The following is a 16,023-nucleotide window of genomic DNA, read 5'->3' on the forward strand; positions in this document are numbered from 1 at the left end:
CAGTCGTGAAATCAGACATCGTGCCTGAGATACTGCTACCCCGGGGAAGTTGTGTCCGAGGGACAAGGGGCTTGTTTGGTGGGAGTGACAGGAGGGAAGGATCGACGTCTCCCTCAGCTCAGTTCAGAGATGAAGCAGCCTTCCAGACTGGGGGGGCTTCTCCTCGGAGAGAACCAGGAAGGCCTCGATCCTATACACATAAGCCTGTTGGTTCCTGGGTCTCTGCAGAAAACCGCAGGTGTCAGAATTTACCACAGGTACACTCCCAGGTAGTTGTGGGGACCTGGATATAAATAGAAGAATCGGGACAGAGGTCCTGCAGCAGACCAGAGGGCTCCTATTGGAAGGGGCGTCCGCCACTCAGGTCCAGATAATTATAGCCATTTGTTTTGTGTTCAGTGGTACCAACTTTCAAATATTTCTCACCGAATTTTTAGCTGAAATCTGCTGATATTTAAAAAAAAAAAGTTGCCGAACTCAATTTTTTTAAAAATGTACCGTAGGGGCCAAACAAAGGCTGTCTGAAGGCAGAATGTAGCTCACACTCCGCCTTTAGAACATCTGACCAGAAGGCCTGTGTAGAAAACTTCAGATCTGATCTTAGAGGAAAGGATTTCAGTTTTTCGCTGTTGAGTGTGATGTTAGCTGTGGGCTTGTCTTATAGGGCCTCTAGTATGTTGAGGGTACCCACTTTGTTGAGAGTTTTTATCATAAATAGATGTTGGATTTTGTCAAATGTTTTTTTCTGCATCTGTTGAGATGCTCGTATGGTTTTTATCCTTCATTTTCTTCATGTGGTATATCACATAGATCAACTTGCATATGGTAAACCCTTCTAGCATCCCTTGAGTAAATCCCACCTGATCATGGGATATAATCCTCTTATTGTATTGTTGAATTCAGTTTGCTCATATTTTGTTGAGGGTTTTTGCATCTCTGTTCATCAGGGATATTGGCCTATAATTTCCTTTTCTTGTGGTGTCCTTGTCTGGTTATGGTATCATAGAATGAGTCTAACAGTGTTTTCTCCTCTTCTGTTTTTGGAGGAATTTGAGAAGGATTGATATTAATTCTTCTTTATTTTTTTTTTTTAAGATTTTGTTTATTTATTTGAGAGAGAGAGAGCACGAGCAGGGGGGAGCGGCAGGCAGAGGGAGAAGGAGAAGCAGACTCCTTGCTGGGCAGGGAGCCCAATGCAGTACTCGATCCCAGGACCCTGAGATCACAACCCAAGCCAAAGGCAGATGCTTAACCAACTGAGCCACCCAGGCACCCTTAATTCTTCTTTAAATGTTTGTTAGAACATACCGGTGAAGCCCTCTGGTCCTGGACTTTTGTTTTTTGGGAGGTTTTAGATTACTGGCTCAATCTTCTTATTAGTAAATGATCTATTCATTTTCTAATTGCTCATGATTCAGTCTTGGTAAGTTGTATCTTTCTAGGAATTTATCCATTTCTTCTAGGCTGTCTAATTTGTAGGTGCATAATTCCTCATAGTAGTCTCATGATCCTTTGTATTTCTGTATAACACCTCTCATTTCTGGTTTTATTTGAGTCCTTTCTCTTTCTTGGTGAGTCTAGCTAAAGATTTGTCAATTTGGTGGATCTTTTCAAAGAACCAGCTCTTAGCCTCATGGATCTTCTCTGTTGTTTTAGTCTCTATTTCATTTATTTTTATTATAATCTTTGTTATTTTCTCCCTTCTACTAACTTTGGGCTTTGTTCTTCTTTTCCTAGTTCCTTGAGGTGTAAAGTTAGGTGGTTTATTTGAGATTTTTCTTGTCTCCTGATGTAAACGTTTATCACAATGAACTTCCCTCTTAGAACTGCTTTTGCTGCATCCCATACACTTTGGGATGTTTTCTTTCCATTTTCATTTGTCTCGGGGTATTTTCTTAAAATTTCTCTTGATTTCTTGTTTGGCCCAGTGGTTGTTTTAGTAGCATGTTGTTGATTCTCCCCATATTTGTGAATTTTCCAGTTTTCTTCTTGTGATTGATTTCTAGTTTCATACATTGTGGTTGGAAAATATGTCTGATATGATTTCAGTTTTCTCAAATGTGTTAAGACTTGTTTTGTGGTCCCACATATGATCTGTCCTGGAGAATGTTCCATGTGCACTTGGGAAGAATGTGTGTTCTGTTGCTTGGGAATGGAATGTTCTGTAAATGTTAAGTTCATCTGGTCTACCGTGTCATTTAAGGCCAATGTTTTCTTACGATTATCTGCCTAAATGATCTATCCGTTGATGAAAGTGGTGTATTAAAGTCCCCTACTATCATTGTATTGTCATCTGTCTCTCTCTTTAGGTCTATTAGCCTTTGCTTTATCTGTTTAGGTGTTACTAAATTGATCAGAGATTCAGCTGCTTTCCATTTCTCCTTGTATCTCATTGGCGAAAAATGAGTAACATGAGCACATGTGACTGCAGAGGAACCTAAGAAATGCAGTCTCCACTCTGGGTGACCATTTTCCCAGCTAGAAATTCCTTTCTGTAGGAGAAGACGACAGCGGATACTGAGGGAAGATTATCAAACTATAGTAACAGTTCACAACCACTTGTGTGTGTGACCCCCTTTTGACTACAAGAGATCAGCCTGAACTGTGCAAGACTGAAACCAGAAAAACGTTCCTTCAGTGGACCAACTGTGGGCCAACATTTCATGTAAATAATGCTTTTAGTGCGTTTAGTTGGGCCTTTTATCTTGGAAAAAAAAAACTACAAAATTTTGAAAATTACCTTATTTGATGTCGTATCTCATAGCAACAAATGTTATGTTGTGATGGTGACTAATGGGTTGATTCTTTAAGCAAATGGGTTGGTGAAGGGATAGTTGGGGTGGGGGGGTGTGACTTGTCCAACAAATTGAAGCAATAACACAATGTGATGTCCTTTACTGAACCTGCAGTTTGCACAGCAAAATCATAACAGGTCATTTTCGCAGAAGCATTTGGGATTTGGTCAGTTTTCCCAAGGGCCTCTCTAACTCCTCTGACTTCTGAATCTTACCCCCATGAAGTACTTACTATCTCCTCATCCTTTCCAGCGGCCTCTTCTTCAGTTACCTCATGGATCAGAATATTGTTTGTCAATGGATTTGCGTGTGCTTCGAGCTATCCTCCAGCATCCCTTTAATTAATTTTACAAAACCTGGCATCTTTTACAAGATTGGCGTTTTCATTTGGCAAACATCTTACTTTCTGCTACCCCATGCTTGCAGTAGAGACGGACAAAGGACGAAGTGAGACATGCAAAGTAGAAGAAGGATAAATACCAGTTTGTTCTTGGGTATTTCTGTATGTTGGCTTCCTCTGTCTCCAGGGACTGGGATCTCAACTATAAACACCCTGAAAGGGATGAATTGCATCCTCAGTTTCTACAAAAGGTACTCAGTCAACTTTTAGCACATGTCAGCTGCCTGAGTGTGCTCACTCGCGTTGCATACCCATGGGTCAAAGTTCTGTAGTGTTCTGGCAATGAGATTCCTCCCAGCTCTTTGCAAAGCGGTTAAGAGCAGGGACTCTGCCTAGGTTCAAATCCTGATTCCACCACTTTCTAACTGAGTGAATTTGGATACGTTATTTAACTTCTTAGTCTTGGTTACCTCGAGGAAGGATAAGAGTGTTACTTAGCTCCTAGGGTTTTGTGGGGATGAAATGTTAGAACAGTGACACACAGTAAGCCCTTAAGCAGTGTTAGCCCTGACGATGGTGATGATTTACACAAGGAGCATAGCGTCGCACGGCCCACCCCAGAGCCGTGTTCCCAGGAATGTTGCCATAGATCAGCTTGGATGGTGAAAATAAGTTGTGCACATGGATTAAAATTGGCAGCACGTGCTCAATCCCTCTGGTAATCAGCAAAATGCAAATGAAGGCAACAGTGGCCATAGCAAATACGCAGAGGCTCCGTCACACCAAAGGTTGGTGGGGATGCGGGGAAACCGAGTCCCACACATTAGCAGTGGGAACGCACGTGGGCACCTCCACTGCCCACGAGCAATTTGGTGACTTCCAGCAAAGCGGAAATCAAGGACTGTGGGAATGAGGAGGAAGGAAAACATACTGAGGTGGCAATCACAGATTTCCACTACACTGCTTTGCGGGGGGGGGCAGGGTGGGGGAGGACACCTTTTCCGGCGCTTGCTGGCCAATTAGACAGAAGTGCCCATTGTCTTCTCGTTGGGGTGACGCTTTTCTCGTTCCACGCTGCCATCTGAGCCTGGCAGTTCTGAGGTGGTCTCCGTGCCCAGCTTCTGCCATCTGGTACAGACTTTTGTAGGGATGTGGGCGCTGGTGGTGAGCTTTCAGCCCCTCCCTCATCATGTTCTAGAATGCACCGGGGGTGGGGGGGAGGCCTCTCACTACAAGCCCAGGCTACATCAGGGCCCCCAGTTGGAGCTGTTTGGAAATTTGGCCTTGAGCACCCCAATTATTCTCACTCTTCTGCTCACACAAAGCTGGGGAGGGAGGTCAGCTGAGGCTCTGCACTACTTGGCTGTCCCCCTTGGGCGGCCGCCCTCACTTGGGGGGCAGGGGCTCTGGGCCATGATGCCGGCCCTGGCAGAGCACATGAGGCATTGGTGAGGCTGGGGCAACCTGCTGCCTCTCGCACAAGAGGCCAGGAAGGCGGCCCTGGGCATGGTGGCATCCCTGGCAAGACTCACTGCGTGCGTGCGTGTGTAGGACTGCGCAGATGTGAGGATTGGTGCTCAGGTGCCTTCCTCTGGTTTTTTTTGTGGAAGAATCCTCACCCCTCCCTCTTTCCACCACTCTGTTTGATCTGCCTTTATCCTCTTGCCCTGAACCCCACAATGAACCTGAACCCCGGCCTCCAGCCGCCTACTTACCATCTCCCCTTGGACCCGCGCCTGGCATTTCAAACCTGACGTGTGCGAAGCGGCCTCCTGATCGCGTCCCCCTCCCCGAACATGTCCCATGGTCTCCCCTGGCAGCTCCAGGATTCCGGAACATTCGTGTCGTCCCTGCTTTTCTTCCTTGCTGTCACGCCACATCTAGTCATCAGCAAACCCCCGCCAGCTCTCTCTTCGGGATATTCCAGAGCTCACCCGCCACCACCCTTCCTGGAGCTGCCACCATGTCTCGCCCGCATGGCACAGCCCTCTCCCTGCATGCCGCTCCTGTCCTCACCCGCTGCGCTCCGTTCCCGCCTCAGTGGCCCAAGGGATCCTGTCTCTCCTCTGCCTGCAGCGCCCCCGTGGGCCCCCCACAGTCACCTCGGGGTCCTGATGATCCGCCCCCCTGCCCCTCACCTCCTGACCACCTCACCTCCTGTCCTCCCCCTCCGTTGCTCTACTCCTTCCTGTTTCTCAAACAGTCCACCCGGCGCCCCCTCAAGGGACTTTGCGCTTATTCTTTCCTTTTCTAGAAACTTCTTCCCTACATATCTACATGGCCCGTTCACTCACTTCCCTCAGATCTTTGTTTAATTATCGCCTCCTCAGAGAAGCCTTCCTTGACTAGTGCATCCAAAAGAGGGTTCCTGTCCCCTCTTTATCCCCTCACCCTGCTTTATTTTCCTAAAGAGCTCTTGTCACCGCTTAACATCTATCTGTATATTTGTTGTCCAGCCTCCCAAGCTAAGGGATGTCCCCGTCCGCCCCTTCAGGACTCCCTGGCCTGGCTCCTGCTCAGCCCGGCTCTCTGGCCCTCTCCAGCACTAACATGGGCTCTGCCACTGCTCTCGCTGGTCGCCTCCCTTCTGAGACGCCCGCTCCATGGAAGGGGGGACAGCCGTGCCCTCCGCACCCCCGTGCCTGCAAGAGGGCGCGCCCCGTCTTTGGCGCTCGGGGAGTCATGGCAGGACGAGCAGATGAGTCTGCGTGTTGTCCGGAGCCAGCAGCCCCCACCACCACCCTCCCCATCTCTCTATACCCCTCTCTTCTCTCCGGCTCGCTTCTCCCCACCCCCAACATCTCGGCCCCTCCTCCTTTCTTCTGGGCCCTTCTGCACACACAGAAGAAAGGACTTGGATTCTTCCTGTGGGCGCCTCCTCGGGGGCCCCTGGTGCAGCTGTCCCGCCTTCACAATGGCAGCCTTCTCTGTGCTTGGCCTCTCTCCTGTTTGTGCTCCCCGCTCCCTTCCCCTCCCCTCAAGTGAGCACACACACGTGTGCACACACAGCTCCCTTCTTCCCTTGTCCAGCTGCCCCCTCTCTCCGGCCTGGGGGTGTGACCACAGAGCGTGTTCACTCGCCCCGCAAAGTAGACCCACCTTCGGAATGCTGACAGGAGTCAGGCAGCCCTCCAGGGCCCAGGCTGGCCCAGGGTGTCCTTAAGAGGGACACGTGTGTCACGTCCACGTTCATCTTCAAGCTGAATTTCTTTAAACTCAGATTTCATGGGGGACTTCCTTTCTCCAAGATCTTTAAGTTTCAAAACAAGTAAAACACTGGTGCAGGAGTCTAGAGAACTTGGTTCTGCTTCTAACTCCTTTGTAACCTTGAGCTGAGACCTGGCCCCCTCCGGCCTCAGTTTCCCCATCTGTGCAGTGGAGTTACAACATATGCGTATAAGTTACCCAGTGCCTTTGCTATGACCCCACCCTTGAGGGTCATGTGACCAGTGCCCACACATCTGGGAGGGGGGCTCCCTGGGGCTGGAAGAGAAAGGGGCCACTTGGAAAGACAGGAAGCAGGTGGTCCTGCTTCCCAACTTTTCAGAAGCTGGGTGTGAGGCTGATGGGTGGAGATTCCTCTCTGCCCCCGGGCGACACTCCAGCGGAGACCCTCTCCGTCCCCAACTCGGCAGCTGGTAGCTGGTGTAAGGGTTTCCTGCGGCCGTTGTAACAAAGCCCCACAAACTGGGTGGCTTCAAACAACAGAATTATATTCTCTCACCGTTCTGGAGGCCAGAAGCCCCAAATCCAGTGTCAGCAGGGGCCACACTCCCGCTGACGGCTCTTGGGGAGGATCCTTCCTTGTCTCCTCCGGCTACTGGGGGTTGCTGGAAATCTTTGCTGTTCCTTGGCTTGCGGCTGCACTGCTCCCAGCTCTGCCTCCCCGAGGGTCCCTCTCTCTCTGCACACAGCCTTCTCCTGTGCGTGTCCGTGTCCAAATTCCCCTCTTCTTCTAAGGACAGCAGTCACTGGATGAGGCCCCGCCCTAATTCGTATGACCTCGTCTTAACTTGATGACATCTACAAAGGCCCTATTTCCAAATAAAGTTACGTTCCCATGTACCCGGAGTTAGAACTTGAACGTATATTTTGGGGGACGCAAGTCAACCCACCTCAGCTGGGTTCTTTCATGCAGACCACCTGATTTAATCCCCGCAGTGACACATGAACCTCCATTAAAACTGCATAATCTTGCATTAAACGAGCAAACCCTGCAGACAACCCAGGACTCTCAGAAAAACCTGCTGCCTCCCCCTTCGCCGTCCACTGTGGTCCTAAGCATGGCGCGTGGTGGCCGCCCAGCCCATGGGCAACTTGCTATGGATCCTCTCGCAGGGTCTCTAACTTTTATTTCACTCAGGGAGTCGCTAACTTTGGTGGGCATTAAAATAATCGCGGAAGTCAAATAAAAGTGAGAAGCAGGATGCTATGTTGGGTGGATGTGTAAAGCCTGCCTACAGGTCTCCAAGGGTTTGAGGGAGTTTTCAGGCTAAATGTGACCTTTTGCAGTCTCTCCCTGGTGTGAACTGCAACTCCCCTGAACATTCTAGAAGGGTCTACACTAGAGCTGCTGGGCCCAGCACGGCCACTGGTCACTGGGAACTAACTTTAAGTTCATTACGTCAAAATAAAAATTCGATTTTTTAGGGGCGCCTGGGTGGCTCAGTCGTTAAGCGTCTGCCTTCGGCTCAAGTCATGATCCCAGGGTCCTGGGATTGAGCCCCACATCGGGCTCCCTGCTCGGCGGGAAGTCTGCTTCTCCCTCTCCCACTCCCCCTGCTTGTATTCCTGCTCTCGCTATCTCTCTCTGTGTGAAATAAATACATAAAATCTTAAAATTAAAAAAAATTCGGTTTTTTAGTCATCTTAGGCACGTTTCGAGTGCCCATTGGGCACATGTGAGTGCCTGAGTGGATGGTGCAGATATAGAATGTTTTCTGTCGTCACAAAAAGTCCTCTTCGACGGCCTTGGGGTAGAGTGTAATTCAAGCAAAATTTTGGAGAGGGGGACACAGACCTTTCAGAAGATAAAAAGAATGACAACAGTAATTTTTAAAATGCAAGCTGTGCCTATCAAGCCCTTACCGTGCCAGGCGCTTTACACGATTCGTCTTCCTTAATCCTCACATTAGGTGGGTGCATCCCCTCCTTCTTCCTGCGGTATTTCCCCTGAGGCCCGAGCTCCATGATCTGGTTCCTTCCCAGGCCGCCCTGAGGCTGGGCCACGGGTCAGGGTTTCAGGAGCATGGGGCAGCTACCCAGGAGGGCTCCAACCTGGGGCTTGTGGGTCCCACCTGTCCACGGCCAGGTCCTCCTTCTCTGAGCACCTGGCACATCCCGCCCCGTAGCCAGCAGGTCACTTCCAGCAGAACACATCTGTGCCGTCATGGGGAGAGAGCTTTCAGCAAAGGAAGGGGAACGGGGCGCCCCTCTGTGTCAGCCCTCCCAAGGCCACAGAGGAGTCCGCTCTCCACCATGCCTGCGTGAGCCGTTTTCTGCCCAGAGAAACCAAACCCTAGCGCCTGGAGGGGCCAGGCGGGGAAGGGGGCAGCGCCACAGAGCCCAGGCAGAGGTGCCCATTGGATGATAGACGGGCCCAGAGGTGCCAGATCTTCCCATTTGTCAGAAGTGTGGCACCCAGATTTTTATGTCAAATTGTCCAGATTTCAGATGCAGACTGTTTGCTCTACTTTAAAAAATAAATAAATAAAAACAGCAGGCAGACCCAAAGCAAACACACCTGTGGGATGGATTCAGCCCACAGGCCACTGCTTACAAACTTTTTTTTAAACCGGTGGTTCCCAAGGGAACACACTGCCCCCTAGGGGCCAAAATCTGTGAAAATGTTTCTGGTGGTTGTCAAAGTTGGGGATGCTGCTTGGAGTCCGAGGGGCGGGAACCAGGGACCTTCTGTGGCCTGTTGTGCGAGGGAGAGCCCGATGGGGCTCCCAAATTCCCTTTTGTTCTATGCGGCTTCCGAGTCTTCCACCAGATCATTATATGAATGGATTCTTTTACATGTATTGTGATCTGAGCCTTGATCCTAAGTCCTTTTTATGCATAACCACCGGAGGTATTCTGCACAGTTTTAGGATCCTCTGAATTTTCCAGGAATGTGAGTGGTCAGTAAATGGAAGGAATATCATACTTGAATGCAAAGCTTTTCCAGGAGTTATCCCACATTCCTGAAAGTCTCAGCACTGAGGGCAGGGCCACCAGAAGCACTTGGCTAGCGAGTGCCGCGGGCCCACCCGGCCTGCATCGGTCTCTCACAGGCCTCTGAATCCGTATCTAGGTGCCACCTGACGACTCCATCGCGTCTCCTTGATGGATGGGCTCAAAAGTTCATACGGAAATTTTTCTTTGTTATAAATTGCCTTCCTTTTATTCTTCTTGCAGGCTGTAATTAACGGCGTTGTATTGATTTTTGGGGGGAAATAAAAATGTGCCTAGGTAGTTTTTGTCACCTGCAGTTTTCTTTCAGGAAAATAAGGGAGTGTTACAAAATATTTGTCATAGAAATGGACATCAGCCTCATGGCACTGGGAGCTCCTCTTCAAAGCATCAGCTTAGTGTCACCTTCCTCCAAGGTGATAATTAAATATCCAATGATTGACAGTCTCCCCAGGCCTTGTTCTAAGAGTCTGTTGTGGGTTTTCTCCCCACCCCCCCCCCCCACCCCCCCCCCCCTTCTATCCTCCTGGCCAAAACCATGCTTTAAAAGGGGCAGAAAGATTTTCAAATACCGCCCTTCCTGATGCTGACTCAGCAGCGATAAAACTTGTCACCAGTGCTGTAGGGAAGCCCGCCGTGCCCAGCTCATCAAGTTTCCAGGGCTTGGATGGGCCCCAACTTCCTTGGCTGGAGGTGCGTGACCCTCCCAAGGAGTGGGGGGCCAAGGGCAGCCTGTAATTCGAGGCCCAAGCAGCCCGCCCTCCACACCTCAACACTGTGACAGCTCAGCCTTCCTCAGTAGCAGTGAGCTTGCCGCAAACAGGCAGGAGCAACCCTAGGCCTTCACTCTGGTTATTTGCTCGTCCCTGCCTCTCCCCAGTGATTAGCCATTCCTCCTCCGCACCCGGCACCAAGAGGAAGCTTTGAAAAATGCCATTCTAATCGTGTCACCCCTTGCACAAGACCCTCCACTGGCTGCCCGATGCCCTTAGAATAAACTCAGCTCCTTGCTAGAGCTGCCAAGGCCTTGCTCAGCTCCCCTCTCTGTGCACATCTCCTACCTCTCTTCCTCTCTGACAACACTCAGACTGCCTGGCCTCTTTGCTGTTCCTCAAACATTCCAAGTTCACACTTGCCCCAGGACCTTTGCACTTGTGGTTGCATCTGCCTAGAGCACTGCTCACACAGCTTGTTTCTTGTCACCGTTCACCTTCTGTCTCTAACATCCCTGCTGCTTCCCTGACCTCCCTGCATGAATTAGCCCTCCCCAACCCCTGTCACTCTCTACCATGATACCCTGCTCTATGTCCTTTGTAGGATTTATCATCCCCTTGAAATTATGTCAGGTGTTTTGAATTTATTTATTATTATCATCCCCTTGAAATTATGTCAGGTGTTTTGAATTTATTGTGTTCACTGCTGTATCCTCCTGTCCAAGAACAGTGCCAGGCAGGTATTGGGTACCCAATAAAGATTTGAATGAACAGATGACTCTTCGGCCTTAGGCTTGAAGTAAGCAGAAAATGAGAACAAAATGGAATTTGGATTACTGTCTCCCTTTTCCAGCATTCAGAAATATAATTGCAATTAGTCCAGGCAAATGTAGCTGAGTCCCAGCACTCAAACATTGTCACCAGAACCCGTCTTTCAGCTTCTTGGATTTTCTTTCATTTGGGTTAGCTTTATGCTTAGGAAGATTCTGCTTTGTGACGTTAAGATGGCCTTCACAGGTCCCACCCCACCGGCGTAGTGACCCTGGCTGAAAGAGAGAGCCTATTCCCAGTGCTCCAGCAAAAGTCTCAGGGGAGGCTTTCATTGGCTCAGCAAGGGTCATATGCCCCTCCCTTACCCAATCACAGAGGCCAGGGGACGGGGGACACCCTGATTGGCCAACCCCAGAGGCCAGGGGAGGGGGGACACCCTGACTGGCCAACCCCAGAGGCCAGGGGAAGGGAGACACCATGATTGGCAAACCCCAGGTCAGGTGCCTAGCCCAGGAACCGGGAGCCAGAAACGGTCTCACTTGAATAGGTACCTCAGAAGGCACAGTTACCAAAAGACAGGAGAATGGATGCTGGGCAGAAAAATAAAGCAGATGTCTACTATAGAAACCCAAATCCAGCTTTCCCCCCATCAAGGGGCAAGTGGGGGGAGGACATTTCTCCCAACTCTCTCTCTGCTTCCAGCATAAGATGCCTCCTTCGCGTGTAATTATGCCCCCACCTTCCTCGTTTGCTTTCCCACAGTTCTCAGTTCAGCAAGATCCCATCTCTGGCTTCCCAAACTTTCACGGCATTGATTTATCACTTTGTGCAGCAATTTGCATTTGGTGTCTTTTCAAAAGCAGAAGAAAGAGGCTCATGTTGTAACCTTGCAAGCAGCCCAAAGTTAAAAGGATCCAGTTACAGAATATCAGAAATGCCCCAGCCCTAAGAGCTTTGGGGCTCAGGGTTTATTTAATGCCTTTCTTCCCAGCCCTGCTTCCCCAGCCAATTTGTCTGCCAAAAAAACAAAGACTTCAGTCCTGTGGCATTTTGCATCTAATATTTATAGTGCTCTGGAGTTTGCAAAAGCATTTCCTTCTCATTTATCTCGTGTACCTCAGGAGACCCCAGCTCCACCCCCAGAAAGTTAGTGGCATTGTTTTCCCCTGCCCAGATCAGGAGCCCCCAAAGCCAAAGGATGGATGGTGAAGGTCTCACAACCCAGGCCCCTCCTGTGGGCAGCGGCGGTGAGATTGAACCTTGGCCGGGACCAGTTCAGCCTCTATTCTGCACCCCTTGGGACCACATGTGGGTCTTGCAAAATAGCAGCCAACAGCCCGAGTTCACCTTTAACCCCAAATACGTTCTGTTTGAATTATAAGGTGTTGTTTAAAATCTGGAAACTTCACCAAAAGTTCAGGTTCCAAACTTTGCTTTAAAAGAGGAGGTTGGGGGGCGCCTAGGTGGCTCAGTCAGTTAAGCATCTGACTCTTGATTTCGGCTCAGGTCATGATCTCAGGGTCATGAGATCGAGCCCTGAGTTGGGCTCCTCCCCCTCCCTCGCTCTCTCTCTGCTCCTCCCCCACACACTCGTGTGCACTCTGCCTCTCAAAAAAAAAAAAAAAAAAAATGAACTTGCCAAATATTAGCAACATTCTTGGACAGTAGGAGTCAGTAGACTGCAGCCCAAAGAAATTTGTTTTCTGTTTTTATAAATAAAGTTTTATTAGAACACAGCTTTTTCGTTCACGTATTGTCTACAGCTGCTTATGCTCTGCTGTGGCAGACAGAGTGGAATAATCGCAACAGAGACCACATGGCTGCAGAGCGAAACTACTTATAGTCTGACCATTGGCAGAAAAAGGCTTGCTGTCCCCTCCTAGATGGCAGTCGCCAGCTGGATTTGTGTCACAGCTCCCCCCAGTATTTGCTAGAATATAGGTACAGCTAAAGGTGTTTCAGTCCCCAGAGAGCAGTGGTTTAGAGTGCTTATTTTTCTCTCCTTTGACAGTTTGGGCACTAACAGCCTAGGGCTGATCTGGCAGGCCTGGTGTTGGTGCCCAGGGTCCTTCTGTGATGTTGCCCCACCATCCTGAGGGGCTGCCCGTGTCCAGAATGGCTCACCGCGTCCACAGCCAGCCAGCAGGAAGTCGAAGATCCAGGGGGAGGCACCCCCCACTTTCTGTAGGCGCATTACCAGAACTCACACCACTTCCACCCACCTACATCTCCTCCAAAAGTCGGTCATGGCCGCTTCCCGCGGTGAGGGAGGCTGAGAATGTCACCTCCATTCTGCTAGCCTTGGACCCAGCTAGTCATTCTGCTTCTGTGGAGAAGCAGCACGGGGGCACTGGGGTGACACAGCAGATTCTGAGACTTCACAGGCATGGCTAGAATCGCCATTCTCTGCGCACCTCTCCTCTTATCCTCGGTCCGTTCCATTCACTTTACTGGAGCACCTGACTCCCGTTTGAGTTTGTGGGCCTGGTTGTAAATTATGTACGCACTCTCCCAGGGGAGGAGGAAGAAAGGGAGCTGATGTACTCCAGAGCAGAGGGAAGGTTGCAGGCATGGAATCATAGCACATGTGCCCCTTCTTACATAAACTAGTGACCGGGAAATAATTGAGCCCAACCAGCTCTAGGGCTCAAAGCATTGGGCCAGGCAGAAGCTGAGCTGCGCTTCAAAAGCTATAATGCCTGGTGGGGACTGTGGTCAGCATGCTCGCTCATCCTGGAGAAGGAACCATCATCATCCTTAGCAGCAGGAGCTGAGCTGATCCCGCCAAACTCCTGGAAATGCTTCCTACGTCTGGCTTCCTGCTGGGTCCTCCTCCTAGCCCACCTGCAGCCCCTTTCCATCTGCTAGGCTGGTGGCCCATCATCCTGACCCCTTCCTCGGGAGCCCAGGGCCCTCTTCTCTAGCAATACTCTTTCCCTCCCTGGGGATTTTACCTCTTTGAGAGCCACGTGTCCCCCTTGGCATTTGTGTAGATCCTTTTCAGAATACGCTCAAATTAAATGCAAAGAAGGAAACACACGGGATTACAAAAGAAGCCAGTGGTATCAAAATACTTTATAACCTGTGATGGGTATGCTTCTTCACGCTTTAAATGACGTGATGTCGTGGTTTTTGGGGGGATAACTGATGGGTCTGATAACTCGCATGATTTCGTAGTAGTACTGACTTCAGTGATATCTCGAGATGTCTGGTCACCTGTAGCATGATAGGAAAACACCTGTGATTTCTGTTGGTGACAGAGGCACAGGTAGTCCTGTTATTCTGATTTGTTGCCTTCTTTCATTATGGAAGGAGATACTAGTAAGGGGGTCATGAAAATCAATACAGATGGCGTTTTCCCATCCCCATTCAGGGATCTATAGATTTAGAACCCCTTCCCTGGGTGATCTCGTGGAGTTCCACAGATCCAAATGCCACCGAAATGCTGACGACCCCACATTTCTCCTCCCAGCCCAGACCTTGCCCTTGAACCTGAATGCATATCTCCAGGCTGCCCACTCCGTCTCCACCTCGTCTGCCCAGCTAACGGGAACCTCACGGTTAATGTGTGTGACCTCGAGTTCTTTGTCACCCCCACCACAGAAACCGCCCCTCCCCTGGTGCCCCCTTCCTCAATGATGGGCGGATGTCCTTGTTGCTCAGGACAGAAACCTTGAAATTGTCCTTGACTTCTCTCACTTCTTTTCCACGCTGCATCTAATCCATCCGCAAACCATGGCAGTTCCAACTCCAAAAATAGCCTGAAAACCAACCCAGCCCTCTGCCCCCACCTGCTTAGAACCATCCCAGCCTCTCTCCTGAACTACTGTGACAGCCTCCAGGGGTCCTGTTTCCCTGCTTCAGACTGTCCTCAATCCTGGAACGTAACTCCATGAGGGTGTGGTTTTAGTTGTTTGTTAATTTATTCTGTTTTGTTCAGTTGTGTCCCTAGTACCTAGAACCATGCCTGGCAAATAAGCAGTAGTCTTCTAAGTGTTTACTGAATGAGTGAATGCATGCATGCATGCATGAATGAATGAATGAATACATAACATCCTGGTAAATAATGTTATAATACAAACAGTGACCAGCATTTGGGGGGCACTTTCCCTGTGTTTCCTCATTGAACTCTCCCCAGCACCTGTGTCAGGCAGGCATATTATTATCCCCATTTTACAGTTGGGAAAACTGAGCTGGTAGATGGGAATAGCTAGATTTAAACCGGGGCTGTCAGCTCCAGAGCCCATGCTCAGCCTCACACCCAACTACCTCCCAAGACAAAAACACCCTTGAACCCCTCCTACACGTCTGGACAGAGTGACCGAGGTGATGTCTGGTTCCTGCCTGTGTTCCCACGCTAGCATTCTGAGAAAGGCGAGGGGCTTGGGCTCTGGGAGTGGCCTTCCCTCAACAGTCCACAGGCAGATAAATCTTGGAGCATGGAGCGTGGGGAATGACCTCAGTGTGGAATCTCTGTTCCACCTGGGCTTCCAGCAGGAAGCACTCTGGAGGGTAGTTGGAGCCTATGGAGGAGCAGGGTCTGTGGGATCACGAGGTCCGACTGTCCTTGCCCCTGCCTTTAGCTGTTGAGCAGCCCACTTGCTATTTCCTTTCTCCCTCACGAGTGTCCCCGCCTCCCCGACTGTGGCCGACAGGAGGCACTTCCATCTGCAGGGACTGGGGGTGGCATCCTGCTGGGAGGCGGGGCGAGGTAGGGGGTGGAGATGGCCCCCTGGGTTCGGGTCTCAACCCTGCCACTCACCGGCCACTGTGGGACGCTGGGCACAAAGGGACTTCACCTCTCCATGCCTCAGTTCCTCCAACTGTAAAATGGAGACAAAAGGCGTGTCTATCTCATTGGGTTGTTGGGGAACATCATTACCCTCCAAACTAGCAGTTCTCAAAGTGGGCCCCAAGAGCCTTGGACCCAGAACTCTCTTCACGATAATACTGAGACAGGATTTGCCCTTCACCCTTATTGGCTTCAAGGGTATAGTGTTTTCTGAGGCTGTGTAACGCACCCACAGTTATTTCAAAAGGCCATTTTTCTTGAAACATAACCAAAACAACATAGCTCACCAGGCTGAACGCAGGAGTAGATCCGTGAATCCGGCTGCCTTCTATTAAACCGGACATTAGAGAGATTGGCAAACACGGAAAGCAGTACAGCTCTTCTCACTGATTTTATTTTGTTTGGGGAAAATCTATTTAGCATTTTTAAAAATAC

At 49.9% G+C, this 16,023-nt stretch overlaps 1 protein-coding gene across 1 annotated transcript in view; it reads left to right on the forward strand.

Moving 5' to 3' along the window:
- The window catches only part of SULF2 (sulfatase 2), a 112,075-nt gene that overhangs the window by 46,843 nt on the left and 49,209 nt on the right, over positions 1-16,023 (forward strand).

This window comes from Phoca vitulina, unplaced genomic scaffold (assembly GCF_004348235.1).
Source record: "Phoca vitulina isolate PV1807 unplaced genomic scaffold, GSC_HSeal_1.0 scaffold22, whole genome shotgun sequence".
NCBI lineage: Eukaryota > Metazoa > Chordata > Mammalia > Carnivora > Phocidae > Phoca > Phoca vitulina.